This window comes from Oncorhynchus keta, unplaced genomic scaffold (genome assembly GCF_023373465.1).
Source record: "Oncorhynchus keta strain PuntledgeMale-10-30-2019 unplaced genomic scaffold, Oket_V2 Un_contig_7447_pilon_pilon, whole genome shotgun sequence".
Lineage (NCBI taxonomy): Eukaryota > Metazoa > Chordata > Actinopteri > Salmoniformes > Salmonidae > Oncorhynchus > Oncorhynchus keta.
The window spans coordinates 18,474-37,811 of record NW_026289468.1 but is presented as its reverse complement, the minus strand read 5'-3'; the positions used below and the strand labels follow the sequence as shown (position 1 = coordinate 37,811).

General features: G+C 41.0%; 48 non-coding genes across 48 annotated transcripts; all 48 read left to right on the top strand.

Annotated features, from left to right (window-relative positions):
- The first annotated feature begins 346 nt into the window (after nt 1-346).
- Nucleotides 347-418, top strand: trnaq-cug (transfer RNA glutamine (anticodon CUG)). The gene has a single exon. It is a non-coding gene; the product is annotated as a tRNA-Gln (tRNA).
- A 398-nt stretch (nt 419-816) lies between these two features.
- trnaq-uug (transfer RNA glutamine (anticodon UUG)) lies at nt 817-888 on the top strand. Its single transcript has one exon. It is a non-coding gene; the product is annotated as a tRNA-Gln (tRNA).
- Nucleotides 889-1,003: 115 nt separating this feature from the next.
- Nucleotides 1,004-1,075, top strand: trnaq-cug (transfer RNA glutamine (anticodon CUG)). Its single transcript has one exon. It is a non-coding gene; the product is annotated as a tRNA-Gln (tRNA).
- A 464-nt stretch (nt 1,076-1,539) lies between these two features.
- Nucleotides 1,540-1,611, top strand: trnaq-uug (transfer RNA glutamine (anticodon UUG)). Its single transcript has one exon. It is a non-coding gene; the product is annotated as a tRNA-Gln (tRNA).
- A 115-nt stretch (nt 1,612-1,726) lies between these two features.
- Nucleotides 1,727-1,798, top strand: trnaq-cug (transfer RNA glutamine (anticodon CUG)). Its single transcript has one exon. It is a non-coding gene; the product is annotated as a tRNA-Gln (tRNA).
- A 468-nt stretch (nt 1,799-2,266) lies between these two features.
- On the top strand, nt 2,267-2,338 carry trnaq-uug (transfer RNA glutamine (anticodon UUG)). The gene has a single exon. It is a non-coding gene; the product is annotated as a tRNA-Gln (tRNA).
- A 115-nt stretch (nt 2,339-2,453) lies between these two features.
- Nucleotides 2,454-2,525, top strand: trnaq-cug (transfer RNA glutamine (anticodon CUG)). Its single transcript has one exon. It is a non-coding gene; the product is annotated as a tRNA-Gln (tRNA).
- Nucleotides 2,526-2,990: 465 nt separating this feature from the next.
- On the top strand, nt 2,991-3,062 carry trnaq-uug (transfer RNA glutamine (anticodon UUG)). Its single transcript has one exon. It is a non-coding gene; the product is annotated as a tRNA-Gln (tRNA).
- A 115-nt stretch (nt 3,063-3,177) lies between these two features.
- trnaq-cug (transfer RNA glutamine (anticodon CUG)) lies at nt 3,178-3,249 on the top strand. Its single transcript has one exon. It is a non-coding gene; the product is annotated as a tRNA-Gln (tRNA).
- A 466-nt stretch (nt 3,250-3,715) lies between these two features.
- Nucleotides 3,716-3,787, top strand: trnaq-uug (transfer RNA glutamine (anticodon UUG)). The gene has a single exon. It is a non-coding gene; the product is annotated as a tRNA-Gln (tRNA).
- Nucleotides 3,788-3,902: 115 nt separating this feature from the next.
- trnaq-cug (transfer RNA glutamine (anticodon CUG)) lies at nt 3,903-3,974 on the top strand. The gene has a single exon. It is a non-coding gene; the product is annotated as a tRNA-Gln (tRNA).
- A 467-nt stretch (nt 3,975-4,441) lies between these two features.
- trnaq-uug (transfer RNA glutamine (anticodon UUG)) lies at nt 4,442-4,513 on the top strand. Its single transcript has one exon. It is a non-coding gene; the product is annotated as a tRNA-Gln (tRNA).
- A 115-nt stretch (nt 4,514-4,628) lies between these two features.
- On the top strand, nt 4,629-4,700 carry trnaq-cug (transfer RNA glutamine (anticodon CUG)). The gene has a single exon. It is a non-coding gene; the product is annotated as a tRNA-Gln (tRNA).
- Nucleotides 4,701-5,168: 468 nt separating this feature from the next.
- trnaq-uug (transfer RNA glutamine (anticodon UUG)) lies at nt 5,169-5,240 on the top strand. Its single transcript has one exon. It is a non-coding gene; the product is annotated as a tRNA-Gln (tRNA).
- A 115-nt stretch (nt 5,241-5,355) lies between these two features.
- trnaq-cug (transfer RNA glutamine (anticodon CUG)) lies at nt 5,356-5,427 on the top strand. The gene has a single exon. It is a non-coding gene; the product is annotated as a tRNA-Gln (tRNA).
- A 467-nt stretch (nt 5,428-5,894) lies between these two features.
- Nucleotides 5,895-5,966, top strand: trnaq-uug (transfer RNA glutamine (anticodon UUG)). Its single transcript has one exon. It is a non-coding gene; the product is annotated as a tRNA-Gln (tRNA).
- A 115-nt stretch (nt 5,967-6,081) lies between these two features.
- trnaq-cug (transfer RNA glutamine (anticodon CUG)) lies at nt 6,082-6,153 on the top strand. The gene has a single exon. It is a non-coding gene; the product is annotated as a tRNA-Gln (tRNA).
- Nucleotides 6,154-6,619: 466 nt separating this feature from the next.
- On the top strand, nt 6,620-6,691 carry trnaq-uug (transfer RNA glutamine (anticodon UUG)). The gene has a single exon. It is a non-coding gene; the product is annotated as a tRNA-Gln (tRNA).
- A 115-nt stretch (nt 6,692-6,806) lies between these two features.
- Nucleotides 6,807-6,878, top strand: trnaq-cug (transfer RNA glutamine (anticodon CUG)). The gene has a single exon. It is a non-coding gene; the product is annotated as a tRNA-Gln (tRNA).
- Nucleotides 6,879-7,344: 466 nt separating this feature from the next.
- Nucleotides 7,345-7,416, top strand: trnaq-uug (transfer RNA glutamine (anticodon UUG)). Its single transcript has one exon. It is a non-coding gene; the product is annotated as a tRNA-Gln (tRNA).
- Nucleotides 7,417-7,531: 115 nt separating this feature from the next.
- trnaq-uug (transfer RNA glutamine (anticodon UUG)) lies at nt 7,532-7,603 on the top strand. The gene has a single exon. It is a non-coding gene; the product is annotated as a tRNA-Gln (tRNA).
- Nucleotides 7,604-7,718: 115 nt separating this feature from the next.
- On the top strand, nt 7,719-7,790 carry trnaq-cug (transfer RNA glutamine (anticodon CUG)). The gene has a single exon. It is a non-coding gene; the product is annotated as a tRNA-Gln (tRNA).
- Nucleotides 7,791-8,252: 462 nt separating this feature from the next.
- trnaq-uug (transfer RNA glutamine (anticodon UUG)) lies at nt 8,253-8,324 on the top strand. The gene has a single exon. It is a non-coding gene; the product is annotated as a tRNA-Gln (tRNA).
- Nucleotides 8,325-8,439: 115 nt separating this feature from the next.
- Nucleotides 8,440-8,511, top strand: trnaq-cug (transfer RNA glutamine (anticodon CUG)). Its single transcript has one exon. It is a non-coding gene; the product is annotated as a tRNA-Gln (tRNA).
- A 466-nt stretch (nt 8,512-8,977) lies between these two features.
- On the top strand, nt 8,978-9,049 carry trnaq-uug (transfer RNA glutamine (anticodon UUG)). The gene has a single exon. It is a non-coding gene; the product is annotated as a tRNA-Gln (tRNA).
- A 114-nt stretch (nt 9,050-9,163) lies between these two features.
- Nucleotides 9,164-9,235, top strand: trnaq-cug (transfer RNA glutamine (anticodon CUG)). Its single transcript has one exon. It is a non-coding gene; the product is annotated as a tRNA-Gln (tRNA).
- A 468-nt stretch (nt 9,236-9,703) lies between these two features.
- On the top strand, nt 9,704-9,775 carry trnaq-uug (transfer RNA glutamine (anticodon UUG)). Its single transcript has one exon. It is a non-coding gene; the product is annotated as a tRNA-Gln (tRNA).
- A 115-nt stretch (nt 9,776-9,890) lies between these two features.
- trnaq-cug (transfer RNA glutamine (anticodon CUG)) lies at nt 9,891-9,962 on the top strand. Its single transcript has one exon. It is a non-coding gene; the product is annotated as a tRNA-Gln (tRNA).
- Nucleotides 9,963-10,429: 467 nt separating this feature from the next.
- Nucleotides 10,430-10,501, top strand: trnaq-uug (transfer RNA glutamine (anticodon UUG)). Its single transcript has one exon. It is a non-coding gene; the product is annotated as a tRNA-Gln (tRNA).
- Nucleotides 10,502-11,406: 905 nt separating this feature from the next.
- trnaq-cug (transfer RNA glutamine (anticodon CUG)) lies at nt 11,407-11,478 on the top strand. Its single transcript has one exon. It is a non-coding gene; the product is annotated as a tRNA-Gln (tRNA).
- Nucleotides 11,479-11,944: 466 nt separating this feature from the next.
- trnaq-uug (transfer RNA glutamine (anticodon UUG)) lies at nt 11,945-12,016 on the top strand. Its single transcript has one exon. It is a non-coding gene; the product is annotated as a tRNA-Gln (tRNA).
- Nucleotides 12,017-12,131: 115 nt separating this feature from the next.
- trnaq-cug (transfer RNA glutamine (anticodon CUG)) lies at nt 12,132-12,203 on the top strand. The gene has a single exon. It is a non-coding gene; the product is annotated as a tRNA-Gln (tRNA).
- A 519-nt stretch (nt 12,204-12,722) lies between these two features.
- On the top strand, nt 12,723-12,794 carry trnaq-uug (transfer RNA glutamine (anticodon UUG)). The gene has a single exon. It is a non-coding gene; the product is annotated as a tRNA-Gln (tRNA).
- A 115-nt stretch (nt 12,795-12,909) lies between these two features.
- trnaq-cug (transfer RNA glutamine (anticodon CUG)) lies at nt 12,910-12,981 on the top strand. The gene has a single exon. It is a non-coding gene; the product is annotated as a tRNA-Gln (tRNA).
- Nucleotides 12,982-13,441: 460 nt separating this feature from the next.
- On the top strand, nt 13,442-13,513 carry trnaq-uug (transfer RNA glutamine (anticodon UUG)). Its single transcript has one exon. It is a non-coding gene; the product is annotated as a tRNA-Gln (tRNA).
- Nucleotides 13,514-13,628: 115 nt separating this feature from the next.
- trnaq-cug (transfer RNA glutamine (anticodon CUG)) lies at nt 13,629-13,700 on the top strand. Its single transcript has one exon. It is a non-coding gene; the product is annotated as a tRNA-Gln (tRNA).
- A 455-nt stretch (nt 13,701-14,155) lies between these two features.
- On the top strand, nt 14,156-14,227 carry trnaq-uug (transfer RNA glutamine (anticodon UUG)). Its single transcript has one exon. It is a non-coding gene; the product is annotated as a tRNA-Gln (tRNA).
- A 115-nt stretch (nt 14,228-14,342) lies between these two features.
- On the top strand, nt 14,343-14,414 carry trnaq-cug (transfer RNA glutamine (anticodon CUG)). The gene has a single exon. It is a non-coding gene; the product is annotated as a tRNA-Gln (tRNA).
- Nucleotides 14,415-15,031: 617 nt separating this feature from the next.
- trnaq-uug (transfer RNA glutamine (anticodon UUG)) lies at nt 15,032-15,103 on the top strand. Its single transcript has one exon. It is a non-coding gene; the product is annotated as a tRNA-Gln (tRNA).
- A 115-nt stretch (nt 15,104-15,218) lies between these two features.
- Nucleotides 15,219-15,290, top strand: trnaq-cug (transfer RNA glutamine (anticodon CUG)). Its single transcript has one exon. It is a non-coding gene; the product is annotated as a tRNA-Gln (tRNA).
- A 467-nt stretch (nt 15,291-15,757) lies between these two features.
- On the top strand, nt 15,758-15,829 carry trnaq-uug (transfer RNA glutamine (anticodon UUG)). The gene has a single exon. It is a non-coding gene; the product is annotated as a tRNA-Gln (tRNA).
- A 115-nt stretch (nt 15,830-15,944) lies between these two features.
- On the top strand, nt 15,945-16,016 carry trnaq-cug (transfer RNA glutamine (anticodon CUG)). The gene has a single exon. It is a non-coding gene; the product is annotated as a tRNA-Gln (tRNA).
- Nucleotides 16,017-16,131: 115 nt separating this feature from the next.
- Nucleotides 16,132-16,203, top strand: trnaq-cug (transfer RNA glutamine (anticodon CUG)). The gene has a single exon. It is a non-coding gene; the product is annotated as a tRNA-Gln (tRNA).
- Nucleotides 16,204-16,654: 451 nt separating this feature from the next.
- trnaq-uug (transfer RNA glutamine (anticodon UUG)) lies at nt 16,655-16,726 on the top strand. The gene has a single exon. It is a non-coding gene; the product is annotated as a tRNA-Gln (tRNA).
- A 115-nt stretch (nt 16,727-16,841) lies between these two features.
- Nucleotides 16,842-16,913, top strand: trnaq-cug (transfer RNA glutamine (anticodon CUG)). Its single transcript has one exon. It is a non-coding gene; the product is annotated as a tRNA-Gln (tRNA).
- Nucleotides 16,914-17,836: 923 nt separating this feature from the next.
- Nucleotides 17,837-17,908, top strand: trnaq-cug (transfer RNA glutamine (anticodon CUG)). The gene has a single exon. It is a non-coding gene; the product is annotated as a tRNA-Gln (tRNA).
- Nucleotides 17,909-18,223: 315 nt separating this feature from the next.
- On the top strand, nt 18,224-18,297 carry trnai-aau (transfer RNA isoleucine (anticodon AAU)). The gene has a single exon. It is a non-coding gene; the product is annotated as a tRNA-Ile (tRNA).
- A 282-nt stretch (nt 18,298-18,579) lies between these two features.
- Nucleotides 18,580-18,651, top strand: trnaq-cug (transfer RNA glutamine (anticodon CUG)). The gene has a single exon. It is a non-coding gene; the product is annotated as a tRNA-Gln (tRNA).
- Nucleotides 18,652-19,338: the final 687 nt, after the last annotated feature.

Genomic DNA, 19,338 nt, shown 5'->3' with positions numbered 1-19,338 from the left:
TGGACTTTGAATCCAATGATCCGATTTCAAATCTCGGTAGAACCTTCCCATTTTTTGTGCTGAATTATTCACATGGCCAACCAATAATCTCATAATCTGCTGTTTATCCGGTGGTACAAATGACAGGAAAATCGGAACTCTACAATAAGTACTCTGTACAGGGTTCTATGGTGTAATGGTTAGCACTCTGGACTCTGAATCCTGCGATCCGATTTCAAATCTCGTTAGAACCTCCCATTTTTTGTGCTGAATTATTAACATGGCAACCAATAATCTCATAATCTGCTGTTTATCCGGTGTACAAATGACAGGAAAATCGGAACTCTACAATAAATACTCTGTACAGGGTTCTATGGTGTAATGGTTAGCACTCAGGACTCTGAATCCTGCGATCCGAGTTCAAATCTCGGTAGGACCTACCTTGATTTTGCAGTGACACACTCCTCCCTGTCAACTTGAAAGAAACAAGTGGGTGGGAGTCGATGAGTGCCTGGTACGCTGATACCGTTTCTGGCCAGAATTTTTTAATCTGTTTTTCCGGTGAACCAAGGACAGTAAAATCTGAACCCGTCACAGAGTATTGAGTACAAGGTTCTATGCTGTAAAGGTTATCACTCAGGAATCTGAATCCTACAATCCGAGTTTAAATCTTGGACGATCCTACCATGTCAATTAATTTGCCTCGTGGAACTAGAATATAGCTGTCCAAATATTGTTGTCAGTTGCAAGTATTTGCAACACGTGAAGGAACGACAGCCCGCTGTTGCTAATGAAACGCAGATTTTTTTTTTCAATTTCCATGTGGATTTAGAATATGGTTCTATGGTGTAATGGTTAGCACTCTGGACTTTGAATCCAGTGATCCGAGTTCAAATCTCGGTAGAACCTTCCCTTTTTTTGTGCTGAATTATTCACATGGCCAACCAATAATCTCATAATCTGCTGTTTATCCGGTGTACAAATGACAGGAAAATCGGAACTCTACAATAAGTACTCTGTACAGGGTTCTATGGTGTAATGGTTAGCACTCAGGACTCTGAATCCTGCGATCCGAGTTCAAATCTCGGTAGGACCTACCTTGATTTTGCAGTGACACACTCCTCCCCTGTCAACTTTAAAATAGTTATGGAAACAAGTGGGTGGGAGTCGATAAGCACTCTTGTTACGCACGAATGGCTAACCTACGGTAAATGCATACTATGAGTGCCTGGTACGCTGATACCGTTTCTGGCCAGAATTTTTTAAATCTGTTTTTCCGGTGAACCAAGGACAGTAAAATCTGAACCCGTCACAGAGTATTGAGTACACGGTTCTATGCTGTAAAGGTTATCACTCAGGACTCTGAATCCTACAATCCGAGTTTAAATCTTGGACGATCCTACCATGTCAATTAATTTGCCTCGTGGAACTAGAATATAGCTGTCCAAATATTGTTGTCAGTTGCAAGTATTTGCAACACGTGAAGGAACGACAGCCCGCTGTTGCTAATGAAACGCAGATTTTTTTTTTTTTTTCAATTTCCATGTGGATTTAGAATATGGTTCTATGGTGTAATGGTTAGCACTCTGGACTTTGAATCCAGTGATCCGAGTTCAAATCTCGGTAGAACCTTCCCATTTTTTGTGCTGAATTATTCACATGGCCAACCAATAATCTCATAATCTGCTGTTTATCCGGTGTACAAATGACAGGAAAATCGGAACTCTACAATAAGTACTCTGTACAGGGTTCTATGGTGTAATGGTTAGCACTCAGGACTCTGAATCCTGCGATCCGAGTTCAAATCTCGGTAGGACCTACCTTGATTCTGCAGTGACACACTCCTCCCCTGTCAACTTTAAAATAGTTATGCGTGAAAGAAACAAGTGGGTGGGAGTCGATAAGCACTCTTGTTACGCACGAATGGCTAGCCTACGGTAAATGCATACTATGAGTGCCTGGTACGCTGATACCGTTTCTGGCCAGAATTTTTTAATCTGTTTTTCCGGTGAACCAAGGACAGTAAAATCTGAACCCGTCACAGAGTATTGAGTACAAGGTTCTATGCTGTAAAGGTTATCACTCAGGAATCTGAATCCTACAATCCGAGTTTAAATCTTGGACGATCCTACCATGTCAATTAATTTGCCTCGTGGAACTAGAATATAGCTGTCCAAATATTGTTGTCAGTTGCAAGTATTTGCAACACGTGAAGGAACGACAGCCCGCTGTTGCTAATGAAACGCAGATTTTTTTTTTTTTCAATTTCCATGTGGATTTAGAATATGGTTCTATGGTGTAATGGTTAGCACTCTGGACTTTGAATCCAGTGATCCGAGTTCAAATCTCGGTAGAACCTTCCCATTTTTTGTGCTGAATTATTCACATGGCCAACCAATAATCTCATAATCTGCTGTTTATCCGGTGTACAAATGACAGGAAAATCGGAACTCTACAATAAATACTCTGTACAGGGTTCTATGGTGTAATGGTTAGCACTCAGGACTCTGAATCCTGCGATCCGAGTTCAAATCTCGGTAGGACCTACCTTGATTTTGCAGTGACACACTCCTCCCCTGTCAACTTTAAAATAGTTATGCGTGAAAGAAACAAGTGGGTGGGAGTCGATAAGCACTCTTGTTACGCACTAATGGCTAGCCTACGGTAAATGCATACTATGAGTGCCTGGTACGCTGATACCGTTTCTGGCCAGAATTTTTTAATCTGTTTTTCCGGTGAACCAAGGACAGTAAAATCTGAACCCGTCACAGAGTATTGAGTACACGGTTCTATGCTGTAAAGGTTATCACTCAGGAATCTGAATCCTACAATCCGAGTTTAAATCTTGGACGATCCTACCATGTCAATTAATTTGCCTCGTGGAACTAGAATATAGCTGTCCAAATATTGTTGTCAGTTGCAAGTATTTGCAACACGTGAAGGAACGACAGCCCGCTGTTGCTAATTAAACGCAGATTTTTTTTTTCAATTTCCATGTGGATTTAGAATATGGTTCTATGGTGTAATGGTTAGCACTCTGGACTTTGAATCCAGTGATCCGAGTTCAAATCTCGGTAGAACCTTCCCATTTTTTGTGCTGAATTATTCACATGGCCAACCAATAATCTCATAATCTGCTGTTTATCCGGTGTACAAATGACAGGAAAATCGGAACTCTACAATAAATACTCTGTACAGGGTTCTATGGTGTAATGGTTAGCACTCAGGACTCTGAATCCTGCGATCCGAGTTCAAATCTCGGTAGGACCTACCTTGATTTTGCAGTGACACACTCCTCCCCTGTCAACTTTAAAATAGTTATGCGTGAAAGAAACAAGTGGGTGGGAGTCGATAAGCACTCTTGTTACGCACTAATGGCTAGCCTACGGTAAATGCATACTATGAGTGCCTGGTACGCTGATACCGTTTCTGGCCAGAATTTTTTAATCTGTTTTTCCGGTGAACCAAGGACAGTAAAATCTGAACCCGTCACAGAGTATTGAGTACAAGGTTCTATGCTGTAAAGGTTATCACTCAGGAATCTGAATCCTACAATCCGAGTTTAAATCTTGGACGATCCTACCATGTCAATTAATTTGCCTCGTGGAACTAGAATATAGCTGTCCAAATATTGTTGTCAGTTGCAAGTATTTGCAACACGTGAAGGAACGACAGCCCGCTGTTGCTAATTAAACGCAGATTTTTTTTTTTCAATTTCCATGTGGATTTAGAATATGGTTCTATGGTGTAATGGTTAGCACTCTGGACTTTGAATCCAGTGATCCGAGTTCAAATCTCGGTAGAACCTTCCCATTTTTTGTGCTGAATTATTCACATGGCCAACCAATAATCTCATAATCTGCTGTTTATCCGGTGTACAAATGACAGGAAAATCGGAACTCTACAATAAATACTCTGTACAGGGTTCTATGGTGTAATGGTTAGCACTCAGGACTCTGAATCCTGCGATCCGAGTTCAAATCTCGGTAGGACCTACCTTGATTTTGCAGTGACACACTCCTCCCCTGTCAACTTTAAAATAGTTATGCGTGAAAGAAACAAGTGGGTGGGAGTCGATAAGCACTCTTGTTACGCACTAATGGCTAGCCTACGGTAAATGCATACTATGAGTGCCTGGTACGCTGATACCGTTTCTGGCCAGAATTTTTTTAATCTGTTTTTCCGGTGAACCAAGGACAGTAAAATCTGAACCCGTCACAGAGTATTGAGTACACGGTTCTATGCTGTAAAGGTTATCACTCAGGAATCTGAATCCTACAATCCGAGTTTAAATCTTGGACGATCCTACCATGTCAATTAATTTGCCTCGTGGAACTAGAATATAGCTGTCCAAATATTGTTGTCAGTTGCAAGTATTTGCAACACGTGAAGGAACGACAGCCCGCTGTTGCTAATTAAACGCAGATTTTTTTTTTTCAATTTCCATGTGGATTTAGAATATGGTTCTATGGTGTAATGGTTAGCACTCTGGACTTTGAATCCAGTGATCCGAGTTCAAATCTCGGTAGAACCTTCCCATTTTTTGTGCTGAATTATTCACATGGCCAACCAATAATCTCATAATCTGCTGTTTATCCGGTGTACAAATGACAGGAAAATCGGAACTCTACAATAAATACTCTGTACAGGGTTCTATGGTGTAATGGTTAGCACTCAGGACTCTGAATCCTGCGATCCGAGTTCAAATCTCGGTAGGACCTACCTTGATTTTGCAGTGACACACTCCTCCCCTGTCAACTTTAAAATAGTTATGCGTGAAAGAAACAAGTGGGTGGGAGTCGATAAGCACTCTTGTTACGCACTAATGGCTAGCCTACGGTAAATGCATACTATGAGTGCCTGGTACGCTGATACCGTTTCTGGCCAGAATTTTTTTAATCTGTTTTTCCGGTGAACCAAGGACAGTAAAATCTGAACCCGTCACAGAGTATTGAGTACACGGTTCTATGCTGTAAAGGTTATCACTCAGGAATCTGAATCCTACAATCCGAGTTAAATCTTGGACGATCCTACCATGTCAATTAATTTGCCTCGTGGAACTAGAATATAGCTGTCCAAATATTGTTGTCAGTTGCAAGTATTTGCAACACGTGAAGGAACGACAGCCCGCTGTTGCTAATTAAACGCAGATTTTTTTTTTTTTCAATTTCCATGTGGATTTAGAATATGGTTCTATGGTGTAATGGTTAGCACTCTGGACTTTGAATCCAGTGATCCGAGTTCAAATCTCGGTAGAACCTTCCCATTTTTTGTGCTGAATTATTCACATGGCCAACCAATAATCTCATAATCTGCTGTTTATCCGGTGTACAAATGACAGGAAAATCGGAACTCTACAATAAGTACTCTGTACAGGGTTCTATGGTGTAATGGTTAGCACTCAGGACTCTGAATCCTGCGATCCGAGTTCAAATCTCGGTAGGACCTACCTTGATTTTGCAGTGACACACTCCTCCCCTGTCAACTTTAAAATAGTTATGCGTGAAAGAAACAAGTGGGTGGGAGTCGATAAGCACTCTTGTTACGCACTAATGGCTAGCCTACGGTAAATGCATACTATGAGTGCCTGGTACGCTGATACCGTTTCTGGCCAGAATTTTTTAATCTGTTTTTCCGGTGAACCAAGGACAGTAAAATCTGAACCCGTCACAGAGTATTGAGTACAAGGTTCTATGCTGTAAAGGTTATCACTCAGGAATCTGAATCCTACAATCCGAGTTTAAATCTTGGACGATCCTACCATGTCAATTAATTTGCCTCGTGGAACTAGAATATAGCTGTCCAAATATTGTTGTCAGTTGCAAGTATTTGCAACACGTGAAGGAACGACAGCCCGCTGTTGCTAATTAAACGCAGATTTTTTTTTTTTCAATTTCCATGTGGATTTAGAATATGGTTCTATGGTGTAATGGTTAGCACTCTGGACTTTGAATCCAGTGATCCGAGTTCAAATCTCGGTAGAACCTTCCCATTTTTTGTGCTGAATTATTCACATGGCCAACCAATAATCTCATAATCTGCTGTTTATCCGGTGTACAAATGACAGGAAAATCGGAACTCTACAATAAATACTCTGTACAGGGTTCTATGGTGTAATGGTTAGCACTCAGGACTCTGAATCCTGCGATCCGAGTTCAAATCTCGGTAGGACCTACCTTGATTTTGCAGTGACACACTCCTCCCCTGTCAACTTTAAAATAGTTATGCGTGAAAGAAACAAGTGGGTGGGAGTCGATAAGCACTCTTGTTACGCACTAATGGCTAGCCTACGGTAAATGCATACTATGAGTGCCTGGTACGCTGATACCGTTTCTGGCCAGAATTTTTTTAATTTGTTTTTCCGGTGAACCAAGGACAGTAAAATCTGAACCCGTCACAGAGTATTGAGTACAGGGTTCTATGCTGTAAAGGTTGTCACTCAGGAATCTGAATCCTACAATCCGAGTTTAAATCTTGGACGATCCTACCATGTCAATTAATTTGCCTCGTGGAACTAGAATATAGCTGTCCAAATATTGTTGTCAGTTGCAAGTATTTGCAACACGTGAAGGAACGACAGCCCGCTGTTGCTAATTAAACGCAGATTTTTTTTTTCAATTTCCATGTGGATTTAGAATATGGTTCTATGGTGTAATGGTTAGCACTCTGGACTTTGAATCCAGTGATCCAAGTTCAAATCTCGGTAGAACCTTCCCATTTTTTGTGCTGAATTATTCACATGGCCAACCAATAATCTCATAATCTGCTGTTTATCCGGTGTACAAATGACAGGAAAATCGGAACTCTACAATAAATACTCTGTACAGGGTTCTATGGTGTAATGGTTAGCACTCAGGACTCTGAATCCTGCGATCCGAGTTCAAATCTCGGTAGGACCTACCTTGATTTTGCAGTGACACACTCCTCCCCTGTCAACTTTAAAATAGTTATGCGTGAAAGAAACAAGTGGGTGGGAGTCGATAAGCACTCTTGTTACGCACTAATGGCTAGCCTACGGTAAATGCATACTATGAGTGCCTGGTACGCTGATACCGTTTCTGGCCAGAATTTTTTAATCTGTTTTTCCGGTGAACCAAGGACAGTAAAATCTGAACCCGTCACAGAGTATTGAGTACAAGGTTCTATGCTGTAAAGGTTATCACTCAGGAATCTGAATCCTACAATCCGAGTTTAAATCTTGGACGATCCTACCATGTCAATTAATTTGCCTCGTGGAACTAGAATATAGCTGTCCAAATATTGTTGTCAGTTGCAAGTATTTGCAACACGTGAAGGAACGACAGCCCGCTGTTGCTAATGAAACGCAGATTTTTTTTTTTCAATTTCCATATCGATTTAGAATATGGTTCTATGGTGTAATGGTTAGCACTCTGGACTTTGAATCCAGTGATCCGAGTTCAAATCTCGGCAGAACCTTCCCATTTTTTGTGCTGAATTATTCACATGGCCAACCAAGAATTTCATAATCTGCTGTTTATCCGGTGTACAAATGACAGGAAAATCGGAACTCTACAATAAGTACTCTGTACATGGTTCTATGGTGTAATGGTTAGCACTCTGGACTTTGAATCCAGTGATCCGAGTTCAAATCTCGGTAGAACCTTCCCATTTTTTGTGCTGAATTATTCACATGGCCAACCAATAATCTCATAATCTGCTGTTTATCCGGTGTACAAATGACTTGAAAATCGGAACTCTACAATAAGTACTCTGTATAGGGTTCTATGGTGTAATGGTTAGCACTCAGGACTCTGAATCCTGCGATCCGAGTTCAAATCTCGGTAGGACCTACCTTGATTTTGCAGTGACACACTCCTCCCCTGTCAACTTTAAAATAGTTATGAAAGAAACAAGTGGGTGGGAGTCGATAAGCACTCTTGTTACGCACGAATGGCTAGCCTACGGTAAATGCATACTATGAGTGCCTGGTACGCTGATACCGTTTCTGGCCAGAATTTTTTAATCTGTTTTTCCGGTGAACCAAGGACAGTAAAATCTGAACCCGTCACAGAGTATTGAGTACAAGGTTCTATGCTGTAAAGGTTATCACTCAGGAATCTGAATCCTACAATCCGAGTTTAAATCTTGGACGATCCTACCATGTCAATTAATTTGCCTCGTGGAACTAGAATATAGCTGTCCAAATATTGTTGTCAGTTGCAAGTATTTGCAACACGTGAAGGAACGACAGCCCGCTGTTGCTAATGAAACGCAGATTTTTTTTTTTCAATTTCCATGTGGATTTAGAATATGGTTCTATGGTGTAATGGTTAGCACTCTGGACTTTGAATCCAGTGATCCGAGTTCAAATCTCGGTAGAACCTTCCCATTTTTTGTGCTGAATTATTCACATGGCCAACCAATAATCTCATAATCTGCTGTTTATCCGGTGTACAAATGACAGGAAAATCGGAACTCTACAATAAGTACTCTGTACAGGGTTCTATGGTGTAATGGTTAGCACTCAGGACTCTGAATCCTGCGATCCGAGTTCAAATCTCGGTAGGACCTACCTTGATTTTGCAGTGACACACTCCTCCCCTGTCAACTTTAAATAGTTATGCGTGAAAGAAACAAGTGGGTGGGAGTCGATAAGCACTCTTGTTACGCACGAATGGCTAACCTACGGTAAATGCATACTATGAGTGCCTGGTACGCTGATACCGTTTCTGGCCAGAATTTTTTAAATCTGTTTTTCCGGTGAACCAAGGACAGTAAAATCTGAACCCGTCACAGAGTATTGAGTACACGGTTCTATGCTGTAAAGGTTATCACTCAGGACTCTGAATCCTACAATCCGAGTTTAAATCTTGGACGATCCTACCATGTCAATTAATTTGCCTCGTGGAACTAGAATATAGCTGTCCAAATATTGTTGTCAGTTGCAAGTATTTGCAACACGTGAAGGAACGACAGCCCGCTGTTGCTAATGAAACGCAGATTTTTTTTTTTCAATTTCCATGTGGATTTAGAATATGGTTCTATGGTGTAATGGTTAGCACTCTGGACTTTGAATCCAGTGATCCGAGTTCAAATCTCGGTAGAACCTTCCCATTTTTGTGCTGAATTATTCACATGGCCAACCAATAATCTCATAATCTGCTGTTTATCCGGTGTACAAATGACAGGAAAATCGGAACTCTACAATAAGTACTCTGTACAGGGTTCTATGGTGTAATGGTTAGCACTCAGGACTCTGAATCCTGCGATCCGAGTTCAAATCTCGGTAGGACCTACCTTGATTTTGCAGTGACACACTCCTCCCCTGTCAACTTTAAAATAGTTATGCGTGAAAGAAACAAGTGGGTGGGAGTCGATAAGCACTCTTGTTACGCACTAATGGCTAGCCTACGGTAAATGCATACTATGAGTGCCTGGTACGCTGATACCGTTTCTGGCCAGAATTTTTTAATCTGTTTTTCCGGTGAACCAAGGACAGTAAAATCTGAACCCGTCACAGAGTATTGAGTACAAGGTTCTATGCTGTAAAGGTTATCACTCAGGAATCTGAATCCTACAATCCGAGTTTAAATCTTGGACGATCCTACCATGTCAATTAATTTGCCTCGTGGAACTAGAATATAGCTGTCCAAATATTGTTGTCAGTTGCAAGTATTTGCAACACGTGAAGGAACGACAGCCCGCTGTTGCTAATGAAACGCAGATTTTTTTTTTTTTCAATTTCCATGTGGATTTAGAATATGGTTCTATGGTGTAATGGTTAGCACTCTGGACTTTGAATCCAGTGATCCGAGTTCAAATCTCGGTAGAACCTTCCCATTTTTTGTGCTGAATTATTCACATGGCCAACCAATAATCTCATAATCTGCTGTTTATCCGGTGTACAAATGACAGGAAAATCGGAACTCTACAATAAGTACTCTGTACAGGGTTCTATGGTGTAATGGTTAGCACTCAGGACTCTGAATCCTGCGATCCGAGTTCAAATCTCGGTAGGACCTACCTTGATTCTGCAGTGACACACTCCTCCCCTGTCAACTTTAAAATAGTTATGCGTGAAAGAAACAAGTGGGTGGGAGTCGATAAGCACTCTTGTTACGCACGAATGGCTAGCCTACGGTAAATGCATACTATGAGTGCCTGGTACGCTGATACCGTTTCTGGCCAGAATTTTTTTAATCTGTTTTTCCGGTGAACCAAGGACAGTAAAATCTGAACCCGTCACAGAGTATTGAGTACAAGGTTCTATGCTGTAAAGGTTATCACTCAGGAATCTGAATCCTACAATCCGAGTTTAAATCTTGGACGATCCTACCATGTCAATTAATTTGCCTCGTGGAACTAGAATATAGCTGTCCAAATATTGTTGTCAGTTGCAAGTATTTGCAACACGTGAAGGAACGACAGCCCGCTGTTGCTAATGAAACGCAGATTTTTTTTTTTCAATTTCCATGTGGATTTAGAATATGGTTCTATGGTGTAATGGTTAGCACTCTGGACTTTGAATCCAGTGATCCGAGTTCAAATCTCGGTAGAACCTTCCCATTTTTTGTGCTGAATTATTCACATGGCCAACCAATAATCTCATAATCTGCTGTTTATCCGGTGTACAAATGACAGGAAAATCGGAACTCTACAATAAGTACTCTGTACAGGGTTCTATGGTTAATGGTTAGCACTCAGGACTCTGAATCCTGCAAATCCGACAGTTCAAACTCTACAATAAGACTCTGTACCTATGGTGTAATGGTTAGCACTCAGGACACACTCCTCAATCCTGCGATCCGAGTTCAAATCTCGGTAGGACCTACCTTGATTTTGCAGTGACACACTCCTCCCCTGTCAACTTTAAAATAGAAAGAAACAAGTGGGTGGGAGTCGATAAGCACTCTTGTTACGCACGAATGGCTAGCCTACGGTAAATGCATACTATGAGTGCCTGGTACGCTGATACCGTTTCTGGCCAGAATTTTTTAATCTGTTTTTCCGGTGAACCAAGGACAGTAAAATCTGAACCCGTCACAGAGTATTGAGTACAAGGTTCTATGCTGTAAAGGTTATCACTCAGGAATCTGAATCCTACAATCCGAGTTTAAATCTTGGACGATCCTACCATGTCAATTAATTTGCCTCGTGGAACTAGAATATAGCTGTCCAAATATTGTTGTCAGTTGCAAGTATTTGCAACACGTGAAGGAACGACAGCCCGCTGTTGCTAATGAAACGCAGATTTTTTTTTTTCAATTTCCATGTGGATTTAGAATATGGTGTAATGGTTAGCACTCTGGACTTTGAATCCAGTGATCCGAGTTCAAATCTCGGTAGAACCTTCCCTTTTTTTGTGCTGAATTATTCACATGGCCAACCAATAATCTCATAATCTGCTGTTTATCCGGTGTACAAATGACAGGAAAATCGGAACTCTACAATAAGTACTCTGTACAGGGTTCTATGGTGTAATGGTTAGCACTCAGGACTCTGAATCCTGCGATCCGAGTTCAAATCTCGGTAGGACCTACCTTGATTTTGCAGTGACACACTCCTCCCCTGTCAACTTTAAAATAGTTATGCGTGAAAGAAACAAGTGGGTGGGAGTCGATAAGCACTCTTGTTACGCACGAATGGCTAGCCTACGGTAAATGCATACTATGAGTGCCTGGTACGCTGATACCGTTTCTGGCCAGAATTTTTTAATCTGTTTTTCCGGTGAACCAAGGACAGTAAAATCTGAACCCGTCACAGAGTATTGAGTACAAGGTTCTATGCTGTAAAGGTTATCACTCAGGAATCTGAATCCTACAATCCGAGTTTAAATCTTGGACGATCCTACCATGTCAATTAATTTGCCTCGTGGAACTAGAATATAGCTGTCCAAATATTGTTGTCAGTTGCAAGTATTTGCAACACGTGAAGGAACGACAGCCCGCTGTTGCTAATTAAACGCAGATTTTTTTTTTTCAATTTCCATGTGGATTTAGAATATGGTTCTATGGTGTAATGGTTAGCACTCTGGACTTTGAATCCAGTGATCCGAGTTCAAATCTCGGTAGAACCTTCCCATTTTTTGTGCTGAATTATTCACATGGCCAACCAATAATCTCATAATCTGCTGTTTATCCGGTGTACAAATGACAGGAAAATCGGAACTCTACAATAAGTACTCTGTACAGGGTTCTATGGTGTAATGGTTAGCACTCAGGACTCTGAATCCTGCGATCCGAGTTCAAATCTCGGTAGGACCTACTCTAATGATTTTGACAGTGACACAATAAGTACTCTCCTATGGTGTAATGGTTAGCACTGTCAACTTCCGAGTTCAAATCTCGGTAGGACCTACCTTGATTTTGCAAAAGAAACAAGTGGGTGGGAGTCGATAAGCACTCTTGTTACGCACGAATGGCTAGCCTACTGTAAATGCATACTATGAGTGCCTGGTACGCTGATACCGTTTCTGGCCAGAATTTTTTTAATCTGTTTTTCCGGTGAACCAAGGACAGTAAAATCTGAACCCGTCACAGAGTATTGAGTACAAGGTTCTATGCTGTAAAGGTTATCACTCAGGAATCTGAATCCTACAATCCGAGTTTAAATCTTGGACGATCCTACCATGTCAATTAATTTGCCTCGTGGAACTAGAATATAGCTGTCCAAATATTGTTGTCAGTTGCAAGTATTTGCAACACGTGAAGGAACGACAGCCCGCTGTTGCTAATGAAACGCAGATTTTTTTTTTTTTCAATTTCCATCTGGATTTAGAATATGGTTCTATGGTGTAATGGTTAGCACTCTGGACTTTGAATCCAGTGATCCGAGTTCAAATCTCGGTAGAACCTTCCCATTTTTTGTGCTGAATTATTCACATGGCCAACCAATAATCTCATAATCTGCTGTTTATCCGGTGTACAAATGACAGGAAAATCGGAACTCTACAATAAGTACTCTGTATAGGGTTCTATGGTGTAATGGTTAGCACTCAGGACTCTGAATCCTGCGATCCGAGTTCAAATCTCGGTAGGACCTACCTTGATTTTGCAGTGACACACTCCTCCCCTGTCAACTTTAAAATAGTTATGAAAGAAACAAGTGGGTGGGAGTCGATAAGCACTCTTGTTACGCACGAATGGCTAGCCTACGGTAAATGCATACTATGAGTGCCTGGTACGCTGATACCGTTTCTGGCCAGAATTTTTTAATCTGTTTTTCCGGTGAACCAAGGACAGTAAAATCTGAACCCGTCACAGAGTATTGAGTACAAGGTTCTATGCTGTAAAGGTTATCACTCAGGAATCTGAATCCTACAATCCGAGTTTAAATCTTGGACGATCCTACCATGTCAATTAATTTGCCTCGTGGAACTAGAATATAGCTGTCCAAATATTGTTGTCAGTTGCAAGTATTTGCAACACGTGAAGGAACGACAGCCCGCTGTTGCTAATGAAACGCAGATTTTTTTTTCAATTTCCATCTGGATTTAGAATATGGTTCTATGGTGTAATGGTTAGCACTCTGGACTTTGAATCCAGTGATCCGAGTTCAAATCTCGGTAGAACCTTCCCATTTTTTGTGCTGAATTATTCACATGGCCAACCAATAATCTCATAATCTGCTGTTTATCCGGTGTACAAATTACAGGAAAATCGGAACTCTACAATAAGTACTCTATACAGGGTTCTATGGTGTAATGGTTAGCACTCAGGACTCTGAATCCTGCGATCCGAGTTCAAATCTTGGTAGGACCTACCTTGATTTTGCAGTGACACACTCCTCCCCTGTCAACTTGAAAGAAACAAGTGGGTGGGAGTCGATAAGCACTCTTGTTACGCACGAATGGCTAGCCTACTGTAAATGCATACTATGAGTGCCTGGTACGCTGATACCGTTTCTGGCCAGAATTTTTTTATCTGTTTTTCCGGTGAACCAAGGACAGTAAAATCTGAACCCGTCACAGAGTATTGAGTACAAGGTTCTATGCTGTAAAGGTTATCACTCAGGAATCTGAATCCTACAATCCGAGTTTAAATCTTGGACGATCCTACCATGTCAATTAATTTGCCTCGTGGAACTAGAATATAGCTGTCCAAATATTGTTGTCAGTTGCAAGTATTTGCAACACGTGAAGGAACGACAGCCCGCTGTTGCTAATGAAACGCAGATTTTTTTTTTTTTTTTCAATTTCCATCTGGATTTAGAATATGGTTCTATGGTGTAATGGTTAGCACTCTGGACTTTGAATCCAGTGATCCGAGTTCAAATCTCGGTAGAACCTTCCCATTTTTTGTGCTGAATTATTCACATGGCCAACCAATAATCTCATAATCTGCTGTTTATCCGGTGTACAAATGACTTGAAAATCGGAACTCTACAATAAGTACTCTGTATAGGGTTCTATGGTGTAATGGTTAGCACTCAGGACTCTGAATCCTGCGATCCGAGTTCAAATCTCGGTAGGACCTACCTTGATTTTGCAGTGACACACTCCTCCCCTGTCAACTTTAAAATACTTATGTGTGAAAGAAACAAGTGGGTGGGAGTCGATAAGCACTCTTGTTACGCACGAATGGCTAGCCTACGGTAAATGCATACTATGAGTGCCTGGTACGCTGATACCGTTTCTGGCCAGAATTTTTTTAATCTGTTTTTCCGGTGAACCAAGGACAGTAAAATCTGAACCCGTCACAGAGTATTGAGTACAAGGTTCTATGCTGTAAAGGTTATCACTCAGGAATCTGAATCCTACAATCCGAGTTTAAATCTTGGACGATCCTACCATGTCAATTAATTTGCCTCGTGGAACTAGAATATAGCTGTCCAAATATTGTTGTCAGTTGCAAGTATTTGCAACACGTGAAGGAACGACAGCCCGCTGTTGCTAATTAAACGCAGATTTTTTTTTTTTTCAATTTCCATGTGGATTTAGAATATGGTTCTATGGTGTAATGGTTAGCACTCTGGAATTTGAAACCGATTTCAAATCTCGGTAGAACCTTCCCATTTTTTGTGCTGAATTATTCACATGGCCAACCAATAATCTCATAATCTGCTGTTTATCCGGTTAGACAGGAAAATAACTGGTTCTATGGTGTAATGGTTAGCACTCTGGACTTTGAATCCAGTGATCCGAGTTCAAATCTCGGTAGAACCTTCCCATTTTTTGTGCTGAATTATTCACATGGCCAACCAATAATCTCATAATCTGCTGTTTATCCGGTGTACAAATGACAGGAAAATCGGAACTCTACAATAAGTACTCTGTACAGGGTTCTATGGTGTAATGGTTAGCACTCAGGACTCTGAATCCTGCGATCCGAGTTCAAATCTCGGTAGGACCTACCTTGATTTTGCAGTGACACACTCCTCCCCTGTCAACTTTAAAATACTTATGTGTGAAAGAAACAAGTGGGTGGGAGTCGATAAGCACTCTTGTTACGCACGAATGGCTAGCCTACGGTAAATGCATACTATGAGTGCCTGTTACGCTGATACCATTTCTGGCCAGAAAATATTTGATCTGTTTTTCCGGTGAACCAAGGACAGTAAAATCTGAACCCGTCACAGAGTATTGAGTACAGGGTTCTATGCTGTAAAGGTTATCACTCAGGAATCTGAATCCTACAATCCGAGTTTAAATCTTGGACGATCCTACCATGTCAATTAATTTGCCTCGTGGAACTAGAATATAGCTGTCCAAATATTGTTGTCAGTTGCAAGTATTTGCAACACGTGAAGGAACGACAGCCCGCTGTTGCTAATTAAACGCAGATTTTTTTTTTTCAATTTCCATCTGGATTTAGAATATTGTTCTATGGTGTAATGGTTAGCACTCTGGACTTTGAATCCAGTGATCCGAGTTCAAATCTCGGTAGAACCTTCCCATTTTTTGTGCTGAATTATTCACATGGCCAACCAATAATCTCATAATCTGCTGTTTATCCGGTGTACAAATGACTTGAAAATCGGAACTCTACAATAAGTACTCTGTATAGGGTTCTATGGTGTAATGGTTAGCACTCAGGACTCTGAGTCCTGCGATCCGAGTTCAAATCTCGGTAGAACCTTCCCATTTTTTGTGCTGAATTATTCACATGGCCAACCAATAATCTCATAATCTGCTGTTTATCCGGTGTACAAATGACAGGAAAATCGGAACTCTACAATAAGTACTCTGTATAGGGTTCTATGGTGTAATGGTTAGCACTCAGGACTCTGAATCCTGCGATCTGAGTTCAAATCTCGGTACGACCTACCTTGATGTTGCAGTGACACACTCCTCCCCTGTCAACTTGAAAGAAACAAGTGGGTGGGAGTCGATAAGCACTCTTGTTACGCACGAATGGCTAGCCTACGGTAAATGAATACTATGAGTGCCTGGTACGCTGATATCGTTTCTGGCCTGAATTTTTTTAATCTGTTTTTCCGGTGAACCAAGGACAGTAAAATCTGAACCCGTCACAGAGTATTTTGTACAAGGTTCTATGCTGTAAAGGTTATCACTCAGGAATCTGAATCCTACAATCCGAGTTTAAATCTTGGACGATCCTACCATGTCAATTAATTTGCCTCGTGGAACTAGAATATAGCTGTCCAAATATTGTTGTCAGTTGCAAGTATTTGCAACACGTGAAGGAACGACAGCCCGCTGTTGCTAATGAAACGCAGATTTTTTTTTTTCAATTTCCATGTGGATTTAGAATATGGTTCTATGGTGTAATGGTTAGCACTCTGGACTTTGAATCCAGTGATCCGAGTTCAAATCTCGGTAGAACCTTCCCATTTTTTGTGCTGAATTATTCACATGGCCAACCAATAATCTCGTAATCTGCTGTTTATCCGGTGTACAAATGACAGGAAAATCGGAACTCTACAATAAGTACTCTGTATAGGGTTCTATGTTGTAATGGTTAGCACTCAGGACTCTGAATCCTGCGATCTGAGTTCAAATCTCGGTAGGACCTACCTTGATTTTGCAGTGACACACTCCTCCCCTGTCAACTTTAAAATACTTATGTGTGAAAGAAACAAGTGGGTGGGAGTCGATAAGCACTCTTGTTACGCACGAATGGCTAGCCTACGGTAAATGCATACTATGAGTGCCTGGTACGCTGATACCGTTTCTGGCCTGAATTTTTTAATCTGTTTTTCCGGTGAACCAAGGACAGTAAAATCTGAACCCGTCACAGAGTATTGAGTACAAGGTTCTATGCTGTAAAGGTTATCACTCAGGAATCTGAATCCTACAATCCGAGTTTAAATCTTGGACGATCCTACCATGTCAATTAATTTGCCTCGTGGAACTAGAATATAGCTGTCCAAATATTGTTGTCAGTTGCAAGTATTTGCAACACGTGAAGGAACGACAGTCCGCTGTTGCTAATTAAACGCAGATTATTTAAAAAAAAAAATTCCATTTGGATTTAGAATATGGTACTATGGTGTAATGGTTAGCACTTGAGTCCAGTGATCTGAGTTCAAATCTCGGTAGAACCTTCCTGTTTTTTTGTGCTGAATTATTCACATGGCCAACCAATAATCTCATAATCTGCTGTTTATCCGGTGTACAAATGACAGGAAAATCGGAACTCTACAAGAATTACTCTGTATAGGGTTCTATGGTGTAATGGTCAACACTCTGGACTTTGAATCCAGCCTCCAAATTGTGCGTGAAAGAAACAAGTGGGTGGGAGTCGATAAACAGTCTTTGGTACTCACGAATTGCACCATTCAGGAAATGCTTACATTACACCATAGAACCATAACCTACATTTATTTGGGAATTGTACAGAAAAAAAAAGTGCTAACCACAACACCTGGAAGACTATTGACCGAAGTCAAGCCCTTAATAAGTTGTTAATTCTATATGGTGCTAGCTGGTACCAATGGTTCTATGGTGTAATGGTTAGCACTCAGGACTCTGAATCCTGCGATCCGAGTTCAAATCTCGGTAGGACCTGTGTGGTTTTTGCGATTAACTCGAGTCTTCTGCGAGGGTCATTCTTTCCATCTTTTTAACCTATTTAGCCCGTTTCGGAACGACTTTGCCCTTTTCTGACAAGAGCTTTCATACCAAGGGTGAGGTGAAAGAGTGGTAGAGACTGAAATAATATGAACCCACAATAAATTCCTACTATGAACGTAATATGGTAAGTTAATAGTAGTCCACTAGTTGCTACTCCAAAAAATAGTGAAACATACTTTTAAAAACACTTCTTCCAGCATTAATTGCGTTAATTGCGTTTGAAATATGTAAATGTTCAAACATTAACATGGCCGGTTAGCTCAGTTGGTTAGAGCGTCGTGCTAATAACGCGAAGGTCGCGGGTTCGATACCCGTACTGGCCAATATATATATTTTTTTCTTGAGTTGTACCATGAGCATTCAAAACACGTGTCTCCTGTCAACTGGCGTCCTTCAACACGGAATCCCAACTCAAACATGTCAAATTCCGAGCGCTGCTCCTCCTCTAAAATCGTGAGGTTGTTGATATTCTCTGGTTTAACACGTCTACGTAACTTTTCAAAGCCAGTTCTTAGTTCCTCAAAAGGAATTCCTCGCGATTAATGCACAAACGACACTGCCATATTTCATTGATAAATTTAATTTCAGTCGTTACTGTCACAACAGGTTCTATGGTGTAATGGTTAGCACTCAGGACTCTGAATCCTGCGATCCGAGTTCAAATCTCGGTAGGACCTGCCTGTGTTTTGCGGCTGAACACACTTGTCTTCACATGGAAGGTTGATTCGGTATCATTCAATCTGTTGTCAATGTTATTGTATTCCTAAACAATTAACACAAAATACTCAGACACCATCAGTCTTAACAAACATTTTTCCATTAATTTTTGTTAAATCTGCCTGTCATAGTGTAACTCACTCCTAGAGCCTCCTCAAATAAAACTCATACATATATATAATATATACATTGTCTCCATTTTGTTTACAGTGTAAAAAGGTATCTATAAACTGTGTGGTTAAAGCCATGAATACTGATTGGCACAACATTTGTTTTTCCTGCTCTAATTACGCTGGTAACCAGTTTCTAATAGCAATAAGACACCTCAGGGGTCTGTGGCCAATATACCACAGCTAATGGCTGTATCCGGGCACTCCACAATGCTTTGTGCATAAGCACATTGACTCTGTACTGGTACCCCCTGTATATAGCCTCCACATTGACTCTGTACTGGTACCCCCTGTATATAGCCTCCACATTGACTCTGTACTGGTACCCCCTGTATATAGCCTCCACATTGACTCTGTAACGGTAACCCCTGTATATAGCCTCCACATTGACTCTGTACCGGTACCCCTGTATATAGCCTCCACATTGACTCTGTAACGGTAACCCCTGTATATAGCCTCCACATTGACTCTGTACCG